At 36.8% G+C, this 25,388-nt stretch overlaps 1 long non-coding RNA gene across 2 annotated transcripts; it reads left to right on the forward strand.

The window, feature by feature from the left end:
* The first annotated feature begins 22,538 nt into the window (after positions 1–22,538).
* LOC130050856 (uncharacterized) lies at positions 22,539–25,087 on the forward strand. 2 transcript variants are annotated; one of them, XR_008799178.1, is made up of 4 exons: positions 22,539–22,706; positions 23,267–23,491; positions 24,445–24,566; positions 24,809–25,087. It is a non-coding gene; the product is annotated as an uncharacterized LOC130050856 (long non-coding RNA). The 2 variants fall into 2 exon arrangements; XR_008799177.1 differs by lacking the exon at positions 24,809–25,087 and having other exon boundaries at positions 24,445–24,792.
* The last annotated feature ends 301 nt before the right edge of the window (positions 25,088–25,388 follow it).

Consider the following 25,388-nt stretch of genomic DNA (forward strand, 5'->3'; position numbering starts at 1 on the left):
AATTACGATGGTGATATTGTGCGGACCATACTAATTTTTGTGTCGCCTGCGTTACACGCAGTGGCGACATATAGGGATCACTATCCGTCGTCTTGCATCGTCCTGCGTCGTCGTCTGGCGTCGTCGTCGTCACAAAAAATTTCTGTCACAGTTTTCTCAAGAACCACATGGGGCAACTCCCTGATATTTGGCACAGAGCATCAGTGTGGCCAACTGTATTGTGTAAGACATTTTCGAATCTGTCGCTTATCAACTTCCTGTTTGCCGGGACTTAGAATTTTTTACAGCAAAACAATTTCTGTCACAGTTTTCTCAAGAACCACATGGGGCAACTCCCTGATATTTGGCACAGAGCATCAGTGTGGCCAACTGTATTGTGTAAGACATTTTCGAATCTGTCGCTTATCAACTTCCTGTTTGCCGGGACTTAGAATTTTTTACAGCAAAACATTTTTTTGCTGAAGATTTTATTTTATGATTAACTGAAGGACAGTATTTTTATGTACAAAAGGACAGTATTTGTAATTCCCATACTGAAGGACAGTATATGTGATTTCAGAACAGCACTAATTATGATTTTTCTTGAGAAACAGTAAATTGGATATATAAAAAGACAACAAGACTAAGCAGTAAACCCAACAGATAATTACTTATGGTTATTACCATTGTCTTGAAGAGCACAGTAACAGGTTGATACATATTTTCAAACATATGTTTTCATTCAGTCTACATTTAATAAATGTCTTAATTTCAAACAGATTCTCCCACAAATTCCATTGCATAATAATGTCTCATCTTTCAATTTCAATTCAGTTATCGTTAAAGAATGTTTAGTAATTCTCAAAACCTTTAAAAGGAGTATTAAACTGACAAAAACCATTTGAATAATTTACTTTTTCAACATTATACGTGATATATTACATATAGAATGAACTAGCAGGTGACACATGTCTTCCGGGGAAGACTTAATACTGCGTTTATTTTACGTTCATATTTTTAGCGTTTTTACAGCATGGAAATACACGTCATGTTTATGGATGTTGTTATATAGGTGTTGTTACAAACTCCCCGTCGAGGCCTCATTACGTCACCTACGAATAGACCTCTCCTATGTGACGCAGCACAATATACAGATTTGTATATTGTGAGTCCGCGATTATCACGCAGGCAAATAAAACTAAAGAAGTAGCAAACGAACTCTGGTGGAAGTTTGGGTGTTGTGACATAAGTTTACCTATAAAAGAAAATACTCGTCTAACACCGCATTAAATGATAAAATTCCTAACATCAATCTAAAGGGGCAATGTCACGATACGATATTTACATGTCTTCCCTTGTGTTGTGTATTATATTAATCATGCCATCTTACTTCTGTCCCTGTAACTAAGCGACATGTACACTGGTTTGGAAAACTTTGATATCAATTACTTTTAATCAATGGAAATTGCATTATATGAAACATTTTGCCGAATACAAAATGCTACTATTTCTTATTAATCTATATAGCTAAATGCATGGCAGAGCACGAGGCCGATTTATACATGTATTTCGGTATATAGACGTCACTTCTCAAAAGTGACAGACGTCACTTAATTCTCAAAAGTGACGTCACAATGGGTTGATAGATCATTTAGTCAACTTACATACTACGTTACCTCAGCCGGTAGTGTAATGGAAACGACCGATATTAAGATATAAGTAAACAAAGATAATTTTTAAAAAAAAATTAAAGTAGAGATATTTCAATAGCATTGAACATTACAGTGCATATGCCGTCGTGCGATACTTATAGGTTATAGACTTTGTATTGGAAAATATGACGACCGAGTTTTTTGGCGCGTAGACGGACCGAGCTTGCGAGGTCCGTTCGCGACAAAAAACGAGGTCGTCATATTTCCCATACAAAGTCTATAACCTTTTTATTATATACTTTCAATTTCATTTAGAAACTAACAATAATTTTATTTTTAACAATAACTTTATCGGTTTAACTGAGTAAAAGATGAAAAAGACGAAAAATTTGAAAATTAACGGCGTAGAAATTTGATTGTGACATAATGTTTGCGGGCCGGAATGTTTGCGGGCATATATCGTGTGATATATGCCCGCAAACTTTTAAAGAAAAAAGAAGAGATGAAATTGAAAGTATATAATAAGACTATATATAGGCCTAAGTCTATATCTGCAGCATTTGTATTGTTATAATTTTCCAATTACCCCAGTATTCATAACGTGTTACCCTTTCGTGAATGTAAGTATATTAGCTATTTTATTATAGACACGTAGGATTGTTTTTTCAAGGGGGAGCCAGAGAAGTTGACTTCATTTTGTCTAAAAATAATACTTGTAAATTTGAAACAAAAAGCCAACATGGTCTTCAAAATCCTAATTTGGGGGGGGGGGGGGGGGGGGGGGATTTGGGTTGACATACATCATATGTATTTTCATTAAATATAATATTGATTTTCATTAAATATAATATTGATTAAACTTTACGTTTTCCCTAACTTCTACTTCTTCATTCCGGGGGGTAAGTGGGGTTGCTCCCTTCTATACATGAATTCAATTCATAATTTCTATTAGTACTACTTCGAAACTGCATTCTTACCATTCACTATTACTTTTTAAAAAGTGGCCTGGGGAAGTCACCAAATATATCTTTACTAAAAAATATATATTGTTAAGAAATCACCCCCCCCCCCCTATTCTATATGCCTGTCATACATCGCTTTGTGTCATTCACGGATAAATATTATAAAGTTATTTTCTGTCATATACGTACATTCGTGACAAATTAATTTTGTATAAACGCACATGATTACTAATGAAATATTTTTCAAACAGCACATTCAAGTAGGCAGCATAAATATTTACGTTTTGTGAAACGGTTGATTCATCAGGACATGGATTTCAATATCGTCGGAAACTGACGGTGGAGAGAGGAACGAAGCGTAATCAACCGTGGGTTTCCGACGATGGGATTTCAAGGTTTTATTTCATTCCCACAAGCATTCACTACTACCATAAAGGGGAGGGAGGGTGCAGGGTAAATCAAAATTCATGTTAGAATTATGGAAACACTACATTGTCAAAATAAAGTGGGGGCAAGTTCTGTTGCTAAATTCCTGTAATTTTTTGTGTGGAATCTAATGTGGCAATATACTGGGCACTGGGATATGTGTTCTATGTCATGGTCCTTTTGAAAGATACATAATACCACTGGTTATTTTCATCATCAAAACGTGGAACAGTTGTTCAAGTAGTACGTAGAGCACGATTTCCACGCACATGTAGACCTTTACAGTCTGCCCATCCATCCACCGTTGACATGACATTTATATTGGCGTGTGCAAAAGACATCGCATGTCTAAATCATGCGCGGATCTAAAGTGGGTCACCGGAACACCACCCCTGGAATATGAAGTTATTACATCCGTGCGCTAAGTAATGAGGACAGAACCAGATCACAATATCATCATGAAATCATCTGTACAAAACTAGAACATTGTTTAATATCCTTCCATTTTCAATTTACGTAATTACCGGTGATTAATTTTCTTTATAGTCATTTTTTATTATATATATACTGCCGTAAAATGGCTGAAATAATGTCAATACGATGTAAAACATTAAAACAATTTATACTCTACATGTAGGATTCAAAGCATAGATTATAATTTAAACCTTTCACTTAAGTTAATGACAACAAACTGCTGGATAATACAAACCTTTGACTGACGGTATTAGGCCTATATATGGTAGTGAATTGTCATAAAAGAATTTACTTTTGTACAATTTAAACTGTCACTACTTCATTCATCATTAGAAACTGACCGAACAGGACTAAATCAGGCATGTAACAAGAACGGGGGGGGGGGGGGGGGGGGCTGGGCTACCTTAAGGTACGATCCTCTCCCATGCGGACTTCGGACGCGATATGAGACGATAATACTGATTTATAATTCAAACTGTTTCAATTGCGTAAATACGAATGCATTGAAAGATGTGTTGTATATAAAGAAGTATTTATGATATATTTTTTTTAAATAGATACACGTGCATATGCTAAAATCTTGAATCTTAAAATCCCGCAAGATTATTTTTAGTTATATTCTTTTCATTGTGATAGTGTTGAATACGTGTGCTGTACATTCTCAATCCAAATGTCATGTGTTTTTTTTTTTTTAATTCCAAAACATTTTAATATTTCTTCTCACATTACTTTGAATGAATTTCATGTTCTTCACTGTATCCAATGTGGCATCGTTTAGTGTTTTCACTGAGCTGAATACACCTTTAGTGTTCTTGGGGGGGGGGGGGGGGGGGGGTGGGGGTTGAACATGGTGTGTATATACACATAAGTATAGTTTCATGTACCCAATCACCATACATACAACTGATATTCATTTAATTCATATTTAAACAATGCAATTTAATCCAAATGTAAAGACACAAACATGTGCTGAATGATAAAATTAATTGAATATGGGTTACTCTACAATTACTAAATACCGTTACACAAATCGTCATTCAAATCGTAGCACCCGTCACATTGGATCATTTACAATTCATGAAAACTTTCGGAGTGAGTCAATTAAACTTTTCAAATAATAATCACAGTACACTGATACGGCACGCTATGTAATAAAGAGACGGTCCCGGAATCGGCCTAAAAAGGTACAGTCACCGCAATCGGTTGCAAAGCGTTGCACGAATGACGACCTATGTACCAAAAATTATTGTTACACTGTGCATACCTTCGCCATTTATGCCACTGTATGTAACATACCCTCTCGTTATTACATACCGTGCCGTACCAGTGCACTTTTATTTTTGCCAAAATAATAAGACATGTAGCCTTCTTGTTCATGACGTCGCATAACGTAACGTCAAAATGGCACAACGTTATCGTAAACTATACTGTATTAACGTATGTATTATATGAAAATAAAGCTTCTTACGGACATATGATAGTCATTTTATAAAAACATATACCTTATTAAAGAACTTTGACGGATATCTTTTAATTTGAACACGGGGCCGAATTTGGCCCCAAACGTACCGTGTCCTTTCTCCGTTTGTGTTGTTGCGTAAATATCATTATGTCACTTACAAACACTGAATAGATCACTCTCTTGATCGCGTATTGCTGCTCATCAGTCGCGGATCTACAGGGGCGGGAAATAACGGACCAAGGGTTTACCCCCTTCCCCCTCTTTTTGGTTGATTTTTAAAAAGCAGATATTCTTTTTAAAAGGAAACTTCATTGGCGGAAAAAGTGCAAATATAGTGTTGCGTCCCTCCCTTGGTAAATGTTTCGGATCCGCCCCTGTAATGGCCTGTATAGGAGGGGGAGGGGGGTTAATCCTTTAACTGAAAATATTCTGTTCCACATTGGAGGGGGGGGGGGGTTCACATGTAAAATTGCATTTTAGTCAATGACACTTTGAAATTTTTATAATTTTGTTTAGTTGCAAGAGAATTTACGATGGGGGATGTAGAAGGCACGTGAATTGCATCTCAACCCCCTATGGTAGAACATTTTAGACTAATGTTTTCCTTTCTTTTTTTTCTTTTGTCATTTCGGGGTCTTCTATTTTCTCTCACTTTGTTTGGTACAAAAAGTTCTTTAAAAATCTTTATCTTATATCTATATGAATTTTCCGCTTACCGGAAAGACTCGAGAATGTGCGATTGCTAAAACAAGAGTTGTCTTTCTTGAAGAAGCAGAAGACACTTGCAGCGGAAACGAAGATGGACGTCGCGTCGAATCAGCATGATCAGACAGATAGCTTATATTTGCAGATGCTTAGCGAAAATGACTGCCGGTACAGCGCTATTACACGTAGGTACCATTTATTTAAATTTCTCTGGTTAATTGCTTTTGGATGAGTTGCATGAAAGAAATATAAAATTTAGGACAGATGATTTTTTTAAGGGTGTTGCTAAAACGCGGAACAGAAAATGGAACGGAAGATATTGTAAGCAATGATGTTTTAAGGATGTCGACATTTAAAGCTAATTATTAACAAGGGAAGCAGAAATTACTGAGAGAACGGGAAGATATTCTCAGAATACACCGGTTTTAACTTATCTACTTTTTGAAATGGGGGGGGGGGGGGGGGGGGGGGGGGGGGGGGGGGGGTCACTGGTCAAGTACGTGGACCGGTGATTTGATGAAATTTACTGAGCTGAACGAATATTTCACGGTCTGTATTTTACGTTCTTGGATAAAAAAAAAATTAATATGATCAGAATGAAAGCTTAAAAAATGTAAAGCCAAAATGACTAGAGTATTCAGAGTAAGAGAAAATTCGGACAGTTGAATATCAAGTAGTGCCAATTTATAAATAGAGGTTTTTTCTTAAAAATTCTTGGGGATGTGTGTGGGGTGGAATTGTGTTATTCTAGGGCATAGATGGAAAGGAGAGGGTCTGAAAAAAAAATTAAAAAAATAAAATAATGGGAAATTCTGATCTTAATGTAGTTCCACACTCCTGTGACGTCATAGGATTTTGCGAAGTCAATGATTTAATGACAGGAACATAAATTTTGTTGGAACCTTTTTCAATAGTTATTGTAAAAAATCTTTTTAGCCATAAAATATTTCAAAAGTCTTAATTATATTTGAAAAGTCAATGATATCTTTCAAAATATTGAATCCAAGGACAATAACTTAGTTTTCATTAAATTATTTTATCAAGTTCATTATGCGATAGATTTCCTTTATTTTTGACTAACATTTTACCAAGGTGATAAGGAATCATTATCAGTGTCTTTTCATGAAATTACATAAAATTTTAATCCCGAGTGATTTTGAATAGCTCAACTGTATGGTGCCATACTTCATTTTTTTATGGGGGTATACATACTCTGGAAGCTATAGATTTGAAATTATTAAGGAAATGTATGGATTTTTTTCATAAATAACTATAACAGATGTACATCTACTAATATAAACAGAAAAAATGATATGTAAACCATGCAATAAGAAAAATACGTTCACATTTGTTTGTTTTTTAACATTTTGGAGAATAACGCTAATTCAATAATTTTGTACATATCATTCTAAAACTTGATGAACATATTGAAAATGACATGTGTTTTAGTTATTGACATGTTTCCCGATAAATAAATGTAATTCAAAAAATATTTTGTTTTTATTTTAAAATAACAACAAATAACTGTTTCCAATGAATTTCATAAAAATCTACATAGGAGTACACAACTTCAGTAGTGTCTGTAATGAAAATTAATATGGAAATCCTTAACTGTTTTGCCTTTTTTCATTACTCTGAATGTTAATTTATTGATTTCAAACAAAAAAATGCTACCTAAACCCCAAAATTCCAGGACTAAGGGCCCACCTTAAGTATGGAGTAGGAAGGGTGTAAATAGGCCATTGTTTATCTGCTTCTCAAAGGGAAAGGGAAATATGCAGGGTAGGGGTTACTTGCGTTGTCATAACAGGACTTGTGTGCGGTGGATTTTCCTGAGATTCACAAATATATTTGGACTTGGATTGCTCTAAGTCTGTGCCAAATTTCAGATTAGTTGAGGTGGTGGAATTTATTTATATGAATTTTTATACGCCCGTCGAAGACGGGACGTATTATGGTATGGCGTCGTCCGTCTGTCTGTCCGTCTGTCCATACCTTGTGGGCAGGATACAGACTGAACCATAAACCCTAGGGCTTTACAACTTGGTACATTTGATCACCATGATGAGAGGAAGATGCCTATTGTTTTTCAATGTGAGAGGTCAAAGGTCAAGGTCGTAGTATCACTTATTAGGAAAACATTGTGGGCAGGACACAAACCGAACCGTAAGCTCCAGGATATTATAACTTGGTATATTTGATCACCATGATGAGAGAAAGATGCCTATTGTTTTTCAAGGTCAAATGTCAAGGTCGTAGTATCACTTTTTAGGAAAACCTTGTGGGCAGGATACAAACCGAACCGTAAGCTCCAGGATATTATAACTTGGTATATTTGATCATCATGATGAGAGGAAGGTGCCTATTGTTTTTCAAGGTGAGAGGTCAAAGGTCAAGGTCGTAGTATCACTTATTAGGAAAACATTGTGGGCAGGACACAAACCGAACCGTAAGCTCCAGGATATTATAACTTGGTATATTTGATCACCATGATGAGAGAAAGATGCCTATTGTTTTTCAAGGTCAAATGTCAAGGTCGTAGTATCACTTTTTAGGAAAACCTTGTGGGCAGGATACAAACCGAACCGTAAGCTCCAGGATATTATAACTTGGTATATTTGATCATCATGATGAGAGGAAGGTGCCTATTGTTTTTCAAGGTGAGAGGTCAAAGGTCAAGGTCGTAGTATCACTTATTAGGAAAACCTTGTGGGCAGGATTCAAACCGAACCGTAAGCTCCAGGATATTATAACTTGGTATATTTGATCACCATGATAATGAATTAGCTCACAGAGGACAGTGCTAACTTCAATAAAATATGAATCCCACTAAAATATGTTTTCCTTGAGCAAAATCTACGGGCGTATTATGCCACGTTGGTGTTGCTCTTGTTATGTTATAAAGGAATGTATAGGAAAATAATTGGTAGTCTGTGTCCTATCAGGTCAAAGGTCAAAACTCGCATTAATCAACTTTTCGGACATTTTTGTATAGGAGGGGGCTAATAATGATTAAAGACCCAACTTTAAGTTAACGCCCCCAAATTTTACCTGTATGGTGATCAATGATAAGCCACCTGTCAATCAAACTTTTAACAATAGAGCTTAGGTTGATTGAAGTTTGCAGAGACCATGGTCTACAGCTGCCTGAGAAAGATGTTTTGATAACAATCATGGCTATATGATGACCAGCAGTCTTTAGATCTGGAGGAAAGCTCCAGTATACCTGAGTTGTGATAGCATTGACTCCCACCTAGAATATTTTAATTTCTAACGTCCCCTATACAATGCAATTTATCATCGTATTTACATGTATTATAGATTAAACAATCAGAAATCAAACAATGATAATAAAAAAACCCATAAGTTATTGGAATATTTTCTATTAATGATTTATTGTGGCTTTATATTTATAAAAACACGAACAATTAATTATACGCCCTGTCTGTCTGTCCGTCCGTCCGTCCGTCTGTTAGCTTTTTCGTGTCCGGCTCATAACTTAAATACTATAAGGCCTAGAATAATCAAACTTTGTCAGTTGATACATCTTGGGTAGAAGGTGTGTCTCACATTAAAACCAGGTCGCTGTGACTTTTAATTAAGAAGATATGGCCAAATATGGTAAAACCCTGTCCGGCTCATAACTTGAAAACTATTTGATCTAGAATCATGAAACTTGGTCATATTATGCATCTTAGGTAGAAGGTGTGTCGCACTGTACTTTAAGGTCACTGTGACATTTAGTTGAAGTGATTTTTTTGAAAAAAGTATGTTATAATTGGTACAATCCCTACTCATATAAGAGTTTTGTAGAAAAATTCATTCAAAAATGTTACATCAAGAAAACACATATTTTTTTTTATGATATACTGTACAGCTTTTTTTTAGCCTATGTAATGTTTCCTTTGTTTCTAACAATAACATGAGAAATTCCACTTGTCCCATGGGAATAGCATGCAAAGGGCATTTTGACAAGACTAATTAATGAGTTTTGTGTAGAGCATCTCTGATCAACATGATCAAGCAGGTGTTATCTTTATCTCTAGGGAATTGGGCAGAGAGATCTTAGCCTCTTAATTGCAGATATACCAGAAATTATTTGTGAAAGTGAATTTGTTTGTTGTGGTTAGTCTTTATTTTCAAAATTAATTTGACATTGTACTATATAATTTTTAATTTTTTTTCTCAGCAACCTATATGCAGAGTATCATTTCTCACTAAGACAACAAATGGTAGCAATATGTATAAAGGCCTATTTTAATGATTAGTATTTTGATGTTTTGTTATGGCTGTGGCATTGTTCAGAAAAAAGATATACAATGAACAAAGCTGCAGATTGGGCATTTGTGTAAATCTGAACAGATGAAATAGTATTGCAATAACCATATTAAAAAATGTTAATTCAAGAAACTACACATTCTTCATTATATACACTGTACTATACAGCAGTATATAACAAACAAATTATTTCTTTTGTTTTAGTAACAAGAGAAATTTCCCTTGTCCCATGGGTGTAATTATCAAGCAATTCAGGAGGCATTTTGCTAACAGAAAAATTGCATTCTGTCAAATTACAGATTAATTAATGAGTTTAGAAGATTTCTGTTACAGCAATCTGATCAAGGAGGTGCTATCTATATCTCTTGCAATCGGGAATTGGGCAGAGGAATCTGGCCTTCTAATTGAACTGTCAAATTTTAGAACAGTTCTAATTGGTAGCCATTACTTTGAAAGTTAATTTGGTATAAAGTTTAAGAATTAATATGATATTGTAAAATATATTTTTATTTTATATCTCAACAACAAGGTGCAGATTGTCATGTCTCACTAAGATGACAGTTTTACAGTCTAAGAATAAACATAATGACTAATGTTTGATGTTTTATTACGCTGTGCATTGTTCTTCATTCCTTAAAATACAATGAGCAAAGCTGCAGATGTGCATTTCTCAAGTCTAACACAACCAGTTGAGAAATATATGATGTATTATTTTTTTCTAATTAATAACTACACCATAGGAGATGCACCAGTATTTGAAATAACCGTTTTTAATCTATATTTATTTATATTGACATCACCATGCATATTTTACTTTTATACTTGAAGATTTGACAAAGGCAGATACTGATATATGTATTTTTTGATATGTTGAATAAATCAACCTTTTTGAGTACTCCCATTTATTGTAAGTTGTTTGCTTGGATAAAGGGCTATCTTGCACTTTAATCATTTCATTGAAACCATTTGGGAAAATGTTTTTATATCCTTTTAAAAATCATTAAGCTTACATTATCAATATTTGAAGCAATGTCACATGAGGCCATAAAGTGGGTAAGATTCTTAAAGGAAGGTTGACATTTGGTTCCATGCATACCTATCTCTTCATGGTGATATGTTCATGTTAACAATATGTGACGGGCGTATCATGTGCCGTGGCGATGCACTTTATTTTTTATGCCCCCGAGATCGAAGATCAGGGGGCATATTGTTTTTGTCCTGTCTGTCATTCTTTCATTCTGTCTGAAACTTTAACCTTGCTAATAACTTTTGAACAATAAGTGATAGAGCTTTGATATTTCACATGAGTATTCCTTGTGACAAGACCTTTCCGTGGGTACCAACATTTTTGACCCCATGACCTGGACCTACTTTTTGAAAACTTTAACCTTGCTGATAACTTTTGAACAATAAGTGATAGAGCTTTGATATTTCACATGAGTATTCCTTGTGACAAGACCTTTTCCTGGGTACCAACATTTTTGACCCCGTGACCTGGACCTTGGAGTTTGACCTACTTTTTGAAAACTTTAACCTTGTTAATATCTTTTGAACAGTAAGTGATAGGGCTTTGATATTTCACATGAGTATTCCTTGTGACAAGACCTTTCCGTGGGTACCAACATTTTTGACCCCGTGACCTGGACCTTGGAGTTTGACCTACTTTTTGAAAACTTTAACCTTGCTGATATTTTACTTTTGAACAATAAGTGATAGAGCTTTGATATTTCACATGAGTATTCCTTGTGACAAGACCTTTCTGTGAGTACCAACATTTTTGACCCCGTGACCTTGACCTACTTTTTGAAAACTTTAACCTTGCTAATAACTTTTGAACAATAAGTGATAGAGCTTTGATATTTCACATGAGTATTCTTTGTGACAAGACCTTTCCGTGGTACCAACATTTTTGACCCCTTGACCTTGGAGTTCGACCTACCTTTTGAAAACTTTAACCTTGCTGATAACTTTTGAACAATAAGTGATAGAGCTTTGATATTTCACATGAGTATTCCTTGTGAAAAGACCTTTCCGTGGGTATTGAACCTTTTGACCTTGACATTTGACCTACTTTTAATTTTTTTTTTACATTGGTCACAACTTCTAAATGGTAAATATTAGAGCTTTCATATTGTACATGAGCATTTCTTTTGACAAGATCTTTCTACTGGTACCAAGATATTTGCTCTTGTGACCTTGGCCATCTTCGGAATTGGCCATTATCGGGGGCATTTGTGTTTCACAAACACATCTTGTTTTAATCTCTGGTGACCTTTGTGTGTGATTTTTATACTACATTTGCAATATGAGAAATCATATATAACATGAAGTTTGACAGATATTTTAATATTGAGGGCACAGTCATTCCTTGTTCTGTTCATAAGATTATCATTTTTTTTATACACCCGTCTTTAGACGGAACATATGGTACAGCGATGTCTGTACGTCCGTCCGTCCATCTGTCCATCCGTCCGTCCGTTTGGGGTTTTCTGTTTATAATTTCATTTCCCTTTCACATATCATGCTGAAACTTGCTGTGTAGCTTCTTTGTGGGTCACTCTAGATCATACTGCAATTTTGATCCATTTCGACCTTTTTTCCAGGAGTTTTGCCCCTTTATTTGGAAATAATTATTATATGGAGGGTATATAATTTGTCCGCCCTACTCCTCCCACAGTTTTCAATTGAGAGCCTTCTTATTTTGTGGAGTGTTTGTATGGGTACTGAAGATGTGCATGTGGGATGGATTTTGATTTTCTACAATTTTTGAGAAAAGTACAGGTTGTTGAACTTAGTCTATTTGGAAATTAATATTCTATGGAGGGTACATAATTTGTCTGCCCAACTCCTCCCACAGTTTTCAAGTGAGGACCATCTTATTATGTGGAGTGTTTGTATGGGTATTGAAGATGTGCATCTGGGAACGGATTTTGATTTTCTTCCACTTTTGAAAAAATTACAGGTTGTTGAACTTGGTCCATTTTGAGGAAATTTCGATTTTTAAGCTAAGACCCTTTGTTCATATGAAAGTTTGTCACAGCCTCATGATGGCTGATACTACCTGAAGCAAAGTTATACAAATTATAGCACAAGAAAAACACCCTATGTAAGCATTTCATTATGTGCCGTTTGCGGTACTCTTGTTAAAGTTAGATATTGTCAATGAATATGCAAAAAGTAACTTTCACAAGGAATTGGAATTGACTATGGTCATAGATATGTGAGAATATATCTTTTGCATGTGTTTTATCTAGTGAAAATATGCTAAAATAACGCCTCATGAATAAAAACTGAATACCAGCTAGCTGTAAGCTTAGGTCTAAAAGAATGGATAAAATGTTTTTCTTTTTCATGCCTTTGGATATTGCTTACTCCCAAAAGTTTGTAGAAGGGAAATATACTTATTTCCCAATTTCCACAAATATTTAAATGTTCACTTAGAGGAATTTGGTGGTATTCTGTGAAGTAGATGTGTTGCTTGTAAACACACATACAGGTATAAAGCGGGTTACTGATTTTTCAGATGTAATACTTATTACATCCAAACAAGTTATCACATACAAAACTTTCCTAGTATTACTTGACATATTTTCATTAACCTTGAAGAGTTTTTATACGCCCGTCTTAAGACGGGACGTATTATGGTATGGCGTTCATGTCCGTCCGTCTGTCCGTCTGTCTGTTAGCTTTTTCGTGTCTGACCCGCAACTTAAATACTACAAGGCCTAGAATCATCAAACTTTGTCTGTAGATACATCTTGGGTAGAAGGTGTGTCGCACATTAAAACCAGGTCACTGTGACTTTTCATTAAGAAGATATGGCCATATATGGCAAAAACTTGTCCGGCTCATAACTTGAAAACTATTAGACCTAGAATCACCAAAATTGGTCAACTAATGCATCTTAGGTAGAAGGTGTGTCGCATCCTACTTTAAGGTCACTGTGACATTTAATTAAGTTAATATAAAAAAAATGTTTTAATGGGTACAATCTATACTGTTAACAATATGTGACGGGCGTATCATGTGCCGTGGCGGTGCACTTTTTCTTTATTGGCGCAGCACACCAACATGTATAATGGTTATATTATTGCTCATGCGTAAAACTGTTACAGTAGTTAAAAAATGATTCTGTTTGAGATACCACATGGATTATAAATTACACAATCAGAAATCAAACAATAGTAAACAAGCATAAATAAGTTATTGAAATATATCTATTTATAATTTTAAATTATCACGACTTTATATTTAGAGAGAGAGAGAGAGAAAGAGAGAGTTACTGAGATATTTCTATTTATAATTTATCATGGTTTTATGTTTATAAAGAGAGAGAGAGAGAGAGAGAGAGAGAGAGAGAGAGAGAGAGAGTTATTGAGCTATTTATAATTTATCACTGTTTTATATAAATTTAACGGTATGACAATAGTGTTGCATACGTAGGACAATAACTACTCATTATTCAATGATTGAGAGTAGGAGAGAGAGAGATAGTGGGGGGGGGGGGGGGGGGTAGACTAGCTATGTGTCAGCTTCTGTTTGGGATATCATCGTTACACAAACACTACGTCCACAGAAATCCTAAAGAGAGAGAGAGGGGGGGGGGGGGTAGACTTCGTGTCAGCTGCTGTTTGGGATACCACCATTACGAAAACACTACAGACACAGAAACCCCACAGACGGCTCATATTGAGGGGTATCTTGATCATTCTTCATTTGGTTGTACATGTACACAGATCTGCTTGGATTTATTCATTCTCTCGAAACATGGATATTTTACGTACTACACCCACAACACCGCGAACTCCCAAGACACCAGCAAGTGCCCGGAAACGCAAGGTAATATTATATTTAGGAAAATATTTATATACGATATATAACAATTTAATTAGAAGTTTTAAAAAACAAAGTTTTAGAAGTGGGCTAAACCTGTTATCTGCAATACATAAATATGACCAAGTTTTGAAGGTTTACGGGAAATAGAAATGCGGTATGCATGTAGGTAGAAATTTAAAAAAAATTTTTTGCACTTGTAAATCAAGACACTAAGCATAATTTGTAATAACCTGAGAAATTTCCTGTGTATATCATAGAAATATACACAACAACTGATCTCTTGGCCAGGTAAATAACATTGACCATGGATAAGCTCCGCCCATATCCAGTGATCCGTGGAGAAACCATATGGTGTTTTTTGGGGGGGTCTTTAACAATTAGAATTTTAAGTCTAAAATATTAATGTTTAATAATACCTGGGAGAAAAGTTATGAAAAAAGTCGGGGGAGTGGGGGATGGGGGGGGGGGGGGGGGTTACTGTTTTCAAGGTATCAGGACAACTCGCCCCCAACACAACTCGCCCTCAAGACAACTCGCCCCCTCATCAGGACAACTCGCCCTCAAGACAACTCACCCCCTCTTCGGGACAACTCGCCCCCTCTCTTGAGATATTCCGCTCCTTCATATCATGTATATCATACATGTTTACAATTATAATTTTTGGTCTAAATCCAAGAGGTGTTTTAGCAAAAATTAATGAATTTCTTATAGATAGTATATACATCACAGACAATAAGACGTGTTCACATAAACACCGAACTTCGTGTCTTTTTATGCAAGACGAAAGCTTTTAGTGAAAATCCAGTGTTTGGGTTCAGTAAAATTCATCATCACTTTTATTTACATGTAAAATATATAATTTCAGCAGAAACAACTTAGCGTTTGGTATAGGGAGAGTATTAGCTTGGTCTACAGCTGACGTAGTATAATTATCAATAATCTGCGTCTGTTGTTAAATCTAATTATTTGATTTCCCCCAAGCTGTTATAAATTTACTTCAAACGCTATGAGGTACTCATCATCAGAGTTCTTTACACTTTGAAATCGCCGCATAAAAAGAATCACCCCGCGTAAAAAGAATCAATAAAGCAAAGTCGATATACAATTTCTGAAATGGGAATTTTATTATTTTTCAACGGGAATTAGTTGAGAAACGCATTAAAAGATAATTACATGTATCAGAATATTCATGCTTCACCTTTACACTTATATATACTATATCGATAAAAAAAAAAAACACACAAAAAAACCCCACTCACACATCACCCCCACCCCCCAAAATACCCTCAAAATTTTCTCAGTATTGGAGAAATTTAATCAATTACCTGAAAATCAGCAAATATAATTTTCCTTGCCAATTGATTTATGAAAAAGATAACTTTTTCTGAAATGCAATAATCAAATCTGTGTATAATTCTATTAGAATTTACCATTCGTGTTAAAGTATGAAATAAAAAGACGTACAGTGTATCTTTATAGGGTTAAAAGTGTAAATTACACACACACACAAAATAAAAATAAAATGTGATAATATATTTATACAGTGGAGCCTCGTTAATCCGGACACTTTGGTTCCCAGCAAAATCGTCCGGATAAATGAAGCGTCCGGATAATTGAATCGCATATTTTCTAGCTTTGCATAAGTAACCAGTATGTGCCTACTTTATTGATGCATAGTGAATTAAACACATTCTATCATTGGATTTAACCATTTGCATTAGTAAATAAATTATGATAATGTTAACATTTACATGTATTTCAAAGCACTAAAATTTAATGTACGTGTTCAGTGTATTTGCCTGTGCTTACATTGTCCATAAATATGAGCCCTACAAATAAATATACAAAACACTAAAACCAATAATGAAGCACTTTATGTAACTATAAGTAAATGAATCATTCGTAACTAACATAATCATTTACACTTCAAACATTTCATCACACTTTTACTTCTTAAAGAGGCCGGTAATTTCCATCTGTCATGATTCACAGGTTCGGTGGTCTGTTAAAACAATCTTCATCATCCAAAGTTGATATAAGAATTTCGTGATTATCATGTCAGTTGACAATATTCTTTAACCAAAATTCAATCTGCCAGAGTTTATATTTCTTATTTTATAATTATCCAAGACAATATCAGGAGAACAAAATCATTTAAGCTCGTAATATCAAGACCTACTACTGCTTTGATCTAGTCACGCACACCAATTATTTTCATGATGCGATAATGACGGAACAAAAATAGTCGGGTGAAACTAACATTACAGATACATACAGAATTTAATTGTCATTTTCCTTAAAATGGTAATTTTCTTACTTCTACGCAGAGTTTAAAAATTGGAAAGCAATAAAGCTCTACAACATCATAACAAGAATCAATCGTACACAGGTACATTCTACATGCGTGACATTCTAAACGTTAAAAACTTATACTATATATACATGTGCATGAACATACATGTATATTTCACGCCAATCAACAGAATAAAATCCAGAATCTAGAAGTATAATCAACACTCTTTAGATTTGAATAAGCCGATATCAATTTACGAATCAGTACAACTGTTACGTGTAGCAGTTAAAAAAAATTATCATTACGGCATGATGTTTAATTTATTAATACTAGGGTATTGATCAAGACTATAAAATAATATGCTACAGATATCCAAATTATTTACAAAATTCAACACTACATGCAATAAAGATCTCTCCTATGTGCGAAAATTGGCAATGTAATGTCTCGATCGACACGTGCTACGTAACGGACTTATCATCACACACCACCGAATTGGAGGGAGGTGTTGACAGGGTACAGGTAATCGCTTCAATTAGACAGTTTGGCTTGTTTTCTTTATAATTTACACCTTGCTAAAATTGTCCGACACAGACCGTCCCTAAACAAAATTACCGGTACAATTTTCAATGCATTATTAACGTTTTGTAGTAAATAGTGACCGTCTGGATCCGGAACGCGAATTTCCGGATTAATGATGCAAAATAACGTATAAAAATTCCGTTCCCTAGAAAAATCGTACGGAAGGTGAAGCGTCCGGATTAATGGCGTCCGGATTACCGAGGTTCCACTGTATATAATATTGGGGGCAACTTGTCTCAAGAGAAGGGGCGACTTGTCCTTAGAGAGGGCGAGTTGTCCTAAGAGGGGGTGAGTTGTCTTGAGGGCGAGTTGTCTTGGGGACGAGTTGTCCAGCATTCGTTTTCAATACACAAACTGTTTGACCTGATTTATGCAAATGAGATTGGTCATAAAAAGGTTGACGTAAGATTTGGCCTTGGAATAATGCATTTTCGTCAGTGGCTTACTTTCATTTTCTAAGCATGGAAGCTTTTTTCCCAAGTATTTAGAGAAGGTGCACTCGAGCTCTGCCCCAGGTTTTAATGGTCATTGTATTTGTATGGGGGCTAGAAGCAGCAACAACAAGCATCCGATAAAGAACAGCTGGCAGATGATGCATGTGCATAGACTCAGTGTCATGTTACATCATTGTCACCATGAGTTAAATGCATCAATTGTTGCATCCCACTTGTGCCACAACACACTGTGTGTTGTACCAGGGCATATTGCTCTGGAGCAGCTCGGTATCAATAACCAGCGACAGACCTGTAAATCCGGGGGCACCTGTCTGGGGCACCCACCTCCCTATCTTCCCTGTCGTCTGGAGCTACACTGTGTGTTGTACCAGGGCATATTGCTCTGGAGCAGCTCGGTATCAATAACCAGCGACAGACCTGTAAATCCGGGGGCACCTGTCTGGGGCACCCACCTCCCTATCTTCCCTGTCGTCTGGAGCTACATATGGATAACAACAATCTTGGTAAGTTTATCACATCTATTAACATATTACACCGCTGTAGATGGGAGAGGCATGTGTCACTCCTCACAAAGTTATTAGTACATGGAAGTAGTTATAAATGAGCAGTTATTAATTGCTAATTAGAGTTCATAGCAACTTAATCAGTCACGCTCTTCACTGGCGAGGCCTGAGATGATATCTCAATTCTCCCCTCTTGTGGTATGGGTGATCACGGGCGGCAGCTGAGTTAAAGTCAAGCTGTCCTTTGCAGTAGTCTGAAGTTCCTCTATGTTCTTCCCGGTACTGGTGATGCTTTGCCATTTTCCTGGCCAATTGTCTGTTCCTTCTACTCTTCACTCTCTCCTTTCTGTGATAGGCTTGATTGAACAGGAACTTCTGGTCCAGTCTATCTAATTGTTGCTTCCCATGCTCAGAGTACTGTATTCCAGCAGATTCGCATTTCAGTCTGGTTGATGTACCGGGTAAGTTGTTCCGTCCATGTATCATGGAGTGGAGACGACCCTCCCTTGTTCAGGAAAACTTAATGTACTTGGGCATGTTGCAACTGGCACTACGGTGGTAAGACTTGTTGGCATGTGTATCAGTCAGCAGCTTCATGGCATTGATGGCTTCTACACTTAGTTTCATTTTAAGAATTTCTGTTACAATCCTAATGTCATTTTCACTCATTTGCAGGCCCGTGATCTTATATACAGCAAGATTACGACTGAAGTTCCACCAGTTGGAAACAAGTCCTCCATCACAAACGATATGTTGCACACATTGAGCAGTCTCCAGTATAGCACAGAACAGTGGCCTCCAGGACTTTAGGTAAGAAATCACTCATTTTCTGCAGGTCTCTGTCAAATTTGGTAAACAGTTTCTTGACTATCAAAGCATATCTTGACTCTAGATCATTGCTAAATACTCTCTGTAGCTCTTTCTTCTGTTCTTTGGTCTGGGTATGGAACATTCCTTCGCTATAGACTGCTGGGTTGCTGGCGCGGAACTGTGACTACCCAAGATGGACGGGGTCGGCTAGACGCTCTACTTTCCATAGGGGATGTAGAGTTCGCATGGCTTCGTCCACTCCTTTGGCACCTTGGGCGTCACCGTCTGTGGTAACACACCGGACTAATACATCTTGCAAGTCCAGCTGTGTTCAAATGTCCTTTCCCATCTCATACTCTGAAAATGGTGCTGCCCGTGGTCGATTGGAAGGATGGCCGCCTGGACAATCTACTTCCATTCCCTTGCCCCTTAGCCATGCACCTGTCCAGCAGAGTTTGTTTTGCTGAGCACAGGCAAGTATATATTTTCTGTCCGTGTTGGTTTCAACGGCCAAGGTAAAGGCTTGACTGGCATTCTGTCCGGGGGTCCTGCGGCTGAACATGATGTTACTGTTATAACGGGCATCTGTTGAGATGTTGATGACATTTTCTGGGTGGCCACGGGTCTTGTTGATCTCTTTCACTTTCTGTATCTTTTGATGCATATCTTCTTTCTTTAAGTTTGTCATATTTTGGCTGATTTTGAAATGGAGCTTCTGGAGAGAGGCCTTAGTGGGAGGCGGGATGTCTAGGCAGCTCAGGAATTCTATAGCCTTCTCTGCCCGCAGTGAAGTGTCCTGAAGGGCATATGCCAGGGCCATGTTTGATGCTGATGCATTGCGACCAGGACCCTCTTGGCGGATCTCTTGGAATAGGGCAAATTCAGGTGAGTTGAATTGGCAATTTACACAAGTCAGAATGTATTTCCATGAAATTCCTGCTTTTGTCAAGTGCAGCACAGTGATGTTCGGAGCGGCACAGGTGGTAGACTGATGAAGTTGTATCGTTTGATTAATCATCTCCATCATCTTCTGTTCATCCACTATACATCGCCCACCTAAGTATTCTCTTCTCTTTGGTGTTTGATTTGGGAAGTCGGAAGGGAGTTGGCGCAGAATGCAGGATGGTCCACTTTCACCATCGCAGTTAGGAGTTTGGTAGGACTGGCTGTCCAGACTTGGCTTGGTGACCAGGGCATGATCTGTTGAATTCAACCTGACAAATGATCGTCGACTAGAATTTCTCTGTACATCAGTCTTAGTCTTGCGACCAAGGGAATTACCTCGATGAAATTTGCCCTGCCTTGGGAGCTTCTTCTTACAGAGTTCCTTCCCTTTGTTCCATGGAGCCATAGTTTTCTTGAACATATTGGTGAGTAGAGTAGTGCTTCTTCTGGCAGACTGAGGCATTGATATGTTGAATTCTCTTAGCTCACCCATATTTATAGTGCCTAATGTTTGGTTAACTTTAGAATGGCATCTTTCATATCTCTAATGACAGTTTTAATGTGACCAGGGATAATCCAGCATGACCAGATTAATCTATTTTCATTGACTTGTGCTGTTGTTTCTTGCAGCCAATATAATGTAGAATTTGGAAATATTTTTTCTTATGTAAAATTCTACTGTTAAATATTTTATTTTAGACATTCTTTAAGAAACTTCACCATATTTGGGGGTAACTTTTACAAAAAATCTTAAGAATATCTATTTACATTATCGAGCAAATTTGTTATCCTATTTAGGTAAAGGGGATGTGTATACAATATATAAAAATAATTGGTAAGAAATTTATTGCAGCATATGTCATATGTGAGCATTTCAAAATTGTGTACTGTAGGTCTGATGCTGATTTCATCCTCTGTTTCAGTGTTTCAGGAGATTCAGCTCATCACTTCAAAGGGCCTTCACTCTGCTGTTCAGATGACAAATACAATGTGACTTCATAGGGATGTGTAGTATGGTGTAGAAGTTTTTGTGCCAAGTTTCATGAAAATCAAAGAAGGTTTGTGTCTTTATCAGGTCAAAGGTCAAAACTCGCATTAATCAACTTTTCGGACATTTTTGTATAGGAGGGAACTAATAATGTTAACGATGAAAATTTTAAGTCTAAAAAATTAATTTTGAATAATACCTGGGAGAAAAGTTATGAAAAAAGTGTGTGTGTGTGTGTGTGTGTGTGGGGGGGGGGGGGGGGGGGGGGGTACTGTTTTCAATACACAAACTGTTTGCCTTATTTATGCAAATGAGATTGGTTGTTAAAAAGTTGACATATGATTTGGCCTTGGACTAATGCATTTTCGTCAGTATTTCAACCAAACTTGGCACAAAGCATCCTTGGGTAAAGGGATTTAAGTTTGTTGAAATGAAGGACCATGATGATGTCCCCTTCAAAAGGGGATATAATCACAAAAATGTAAAAATAAGGTGGGGTCATTAAAAAATCTTTTTCTCAAGAACCACTGGGCCAGAAGAGCTGAAATCTACAAGAAAACTTACTGACATGGTGTAGTGCAGATTCAAGTTTGTTAAAACCATGGCCCCCGGCGGGGTAGGTTTGGGCCACAATAGGGGATCAAAGTTTTATATACAAATATATAATGAAAATCTTTGAAAATCTTCTTCTCAAAAACCACCGTTCAGGAAAGTACAAATTTACATGAAAGCTTCTTGACATAGTGCAAATTCAAGTTTGTTACTTAAAATTATGTCCACACCCCCCACCCCCACCCCCAGGTGAAGGATGGGGCCACAATAAGGGATCAAAGTTTTACATACAAATGTATAGGGAAATATTTTAAAATCTTCTTTCCAAGAATCATCTGGCCAAACAATTTTACATTTACATGAAATCTTCCTGACATAGTGCAGATTCAAGTTTGTAAACATCATTGCCCCAAGGGTTAGGTTGGGACTACAATAGGGATCAAAGTTTTACATCCATAAATATAAGGAAAATCTTTAGATATGGGTGAAGGTAACTCAGGTGAGCGATGTGGCCCAAGAGTCTCTTGTTAGCTTTGGTTCTTCCCGGCATGACCTGTGAAAGTTGTGTTTCTTGATTAACATTTTTATTCTCTCAGACAAGTGACAGTGTTGTTTTTTTTTTTCAGAAGCCTGGTAGGAAGGATTTGCTGCTTGACCAGGATCATTGTCTGTGTCATCCGGTCAGTGGTTACCACCTGTACTTCAAGGTCACTCTCAGAGGAGTCCCCACAGCATCTGTATTCCAGGTGATGCATTGAAATGCTTAAACCACATGCCCCAGGACTACAAAAGTGCTATTATTTAGTAAGTGTCCTTGTGTATTCTTTGTCACTAATTTGATTTTCGAGAAGGTATACTTATCAAAAGAGTATACAGTTTGTGTTGCTGGCTGGAAGAACGCCATACCCACCCTCGAGTACAAGGGATTATTATACATGTCATCATTCACCCACTCCTGAGTACAAGGATTATTGTAAATATCATCACTCACGAGTACAGGGGGTTATTGTACATGTCATCACTCACCCTCACGAGTACAGGGGGTTATTGTACATGTCATCACTCACCCACTCCTGAGTACAGAGATTATTGTAGATATCATCACTCACGAGTACAGGGGGTTATTGTACATGTCATCACTCACTCTCACGAGTACAGGGGGTTATTGTACATGTCATCTACCCTCACCCATCCCCGAGTAAGGGAGGGGGTGTTGGGTGTTGAATCGCTTTCATCATGGGCGACATGTGAAGACTTATTTCTCCTAAGGGTCTTGACGTTCACCAGCTGGAAATATCTTTTACGCATATCAACCTCATTTAAATTATCAGTTTATGCCGTAACGTATCGTTGGATTTTTGCAGTGACTTGTGTGATATGGAGAGTAGAAATGTCGGAGGATAGAAGAATTGTTTTCAGTTCATCATTACCTGCTGGTGGAGAGTAGAAATATCGGAGGATAGAAGAATTGTTCTCAGTTCATCATTACCTGCTGGTGGAGGCTGAACACTTTAATAAACATTACTGTTGTCTTGCTGAGATGTACCAATCAGTGCGAGGTTTCATTTACTGAAAGAAGAGTCGGAGAAGTATTCGATTTTCTCATTTTGTTACAACTCCTACAGTTATCTCCCTTAGACTAGATAAATCATGTTTGTAATTATTATTACAACCTATTATTTGGGTCTAAAGCTGTCTGATGTGTTTCATACCGATTGTTAGGCCGTTCTTGGCACACTGATTTTGACTATGGATAACTCCGTTCACCTGATCAGGATATACGACTCACGGCGGGTGTGACCGTCGACAGGGGATGCATTGTCTGTGTCCGTACTTGAATGTCGTCTATCGACTGTTAACAATTGACCATTTTAACCTCTTCTTGATAACTGACTTTCAATTCTTTTCAAACTGGATTTGAAGCATCTTTGGAACAAGAGGGACACAAATTCTAAATTTCAGGACTTGTGACCTCCTAAGGAAGTGGGGGGGGGGGGGGGGGGGGGGAGGCAAAAGCAACCAAAACTTTACTGATTTAAACGAAATCTTCATTACATCCTCATATTTAGTTACAAAATTCATGATTCTGGGGAGAGGTGTTTTGGTAACAGAGTGGGACCAAATTGGTTTTTGTTCACCTGAGCCAAAGGCTCAAGTGAAATTTTCTGATCACATTTAATCAATCATACGTATGTCTGACCATCCGTAAACTTTTTCGTCTTCTTCTCCAAAACCACTGAGTCAGTTTCAACCAAACTTGTCACAAAGCCTCTTTGCCTGGATTTAAGATCAAACCAAGAAACATGTCCACTTGAAGGTGAAATAATCAAGAAAAGGCAAAACTGGGGTTGGGTCGTCTAAAAATCTTATTCTTAAGAAAATTTGGGGCAAATAAGTTGAAATATGCATGAACGTTTCCTGACATAGCGTAGATTCAAGTTTGTTCACATTGTGAGTAGGATGAGGCCTCAATATGGGGTCAAAGGTTAATGATTTCTGATTTCTGGTCATTCCAGCACTTATTGACACTTTGTTTTTTCAGCTTCCTGGGTCTCAGGAGATGATGACAGCCTGACCACAGGAACACTTCCTTCCTCCTACAAGCAGAAAGAGGCTGTCTTACCATCTGATTCATTTCTGGAAATAGTCTTCCAAATAGAGCGGGTAAAATTCTTCCTTTTCACTTAACTTAAGCTATATATTTTTTTGATAAATCCGGTATGAGCTAATGTGAAATTTATTATCTCTCCTTCCCATCCATCCCTTTTTCTGTAAACTTTACGTATTTCTTGTTTACTCAGGTGACCTATAATGATTGGTCTGTGTCCTTTGTCGTGTGTTAATAATCGAATATTTTTAACTTTTTGATAATTACCATTTCAATTCTTCTCAAATTTCATTCCAAGCATCTTTTGGACAAGGGGGACATCAGTTGTAAATTTCAGGATTCCCGAACCCTTTTCTAGAACCAGAGGACCCAATTTCAACTTAGAACAGACCATACTTGGATGAAGGGATCCATGATTGTTCAACTATAGGGCTTCAACCCATTCCAAAGGAGATAGCAAATAAATGGCAAAAATAGGATTGAGTCGTTTTCGAATCTTTACAAGAAGCACTGTTTTACATAGGGCTATATTGGGAAATCTTTGAAAATCTTTTCTCAAAAACAAAAAACAAAACAGTAGGACAATATATGATATGCAATCATTCTGAAGTTGGTAGGGTGGGGTCACAAGAGGGGATCAACATTTAGGGCACTTGAAATTAATTATTTGGTTCTCAGGCCAATTTTCTCAAACCAGATGAGGGAGGGAGGCATTTTGTTTTCATTTCTATTGGGCATGAAATAGGTGATGGAGGCTTTTTTGAAATCAGAAACTTGTTGGAAAAGAAACTTTAAACATAAAAGTTCTCTGAAACTTACACTTTGTTGTTCGGTGGTTAAAGCTTTATACATACTTCAGACATACAGATTCAGCAAAT

The sequence above is a fragment of the Ostrea edulis genome, chromosome 10 (genome assembly GCF_947568905.1).
Source record: "Ostrea edulis chromosome 10, xbOstEdul1.1, whole genome shotgun sequence".
NCBI classification, from domain to species: Eukaryota; Metazoa; Mollusca; class Bivalvia; order Ostreida; family Ostreidae; genus Ostrea; species Ostrea edulis.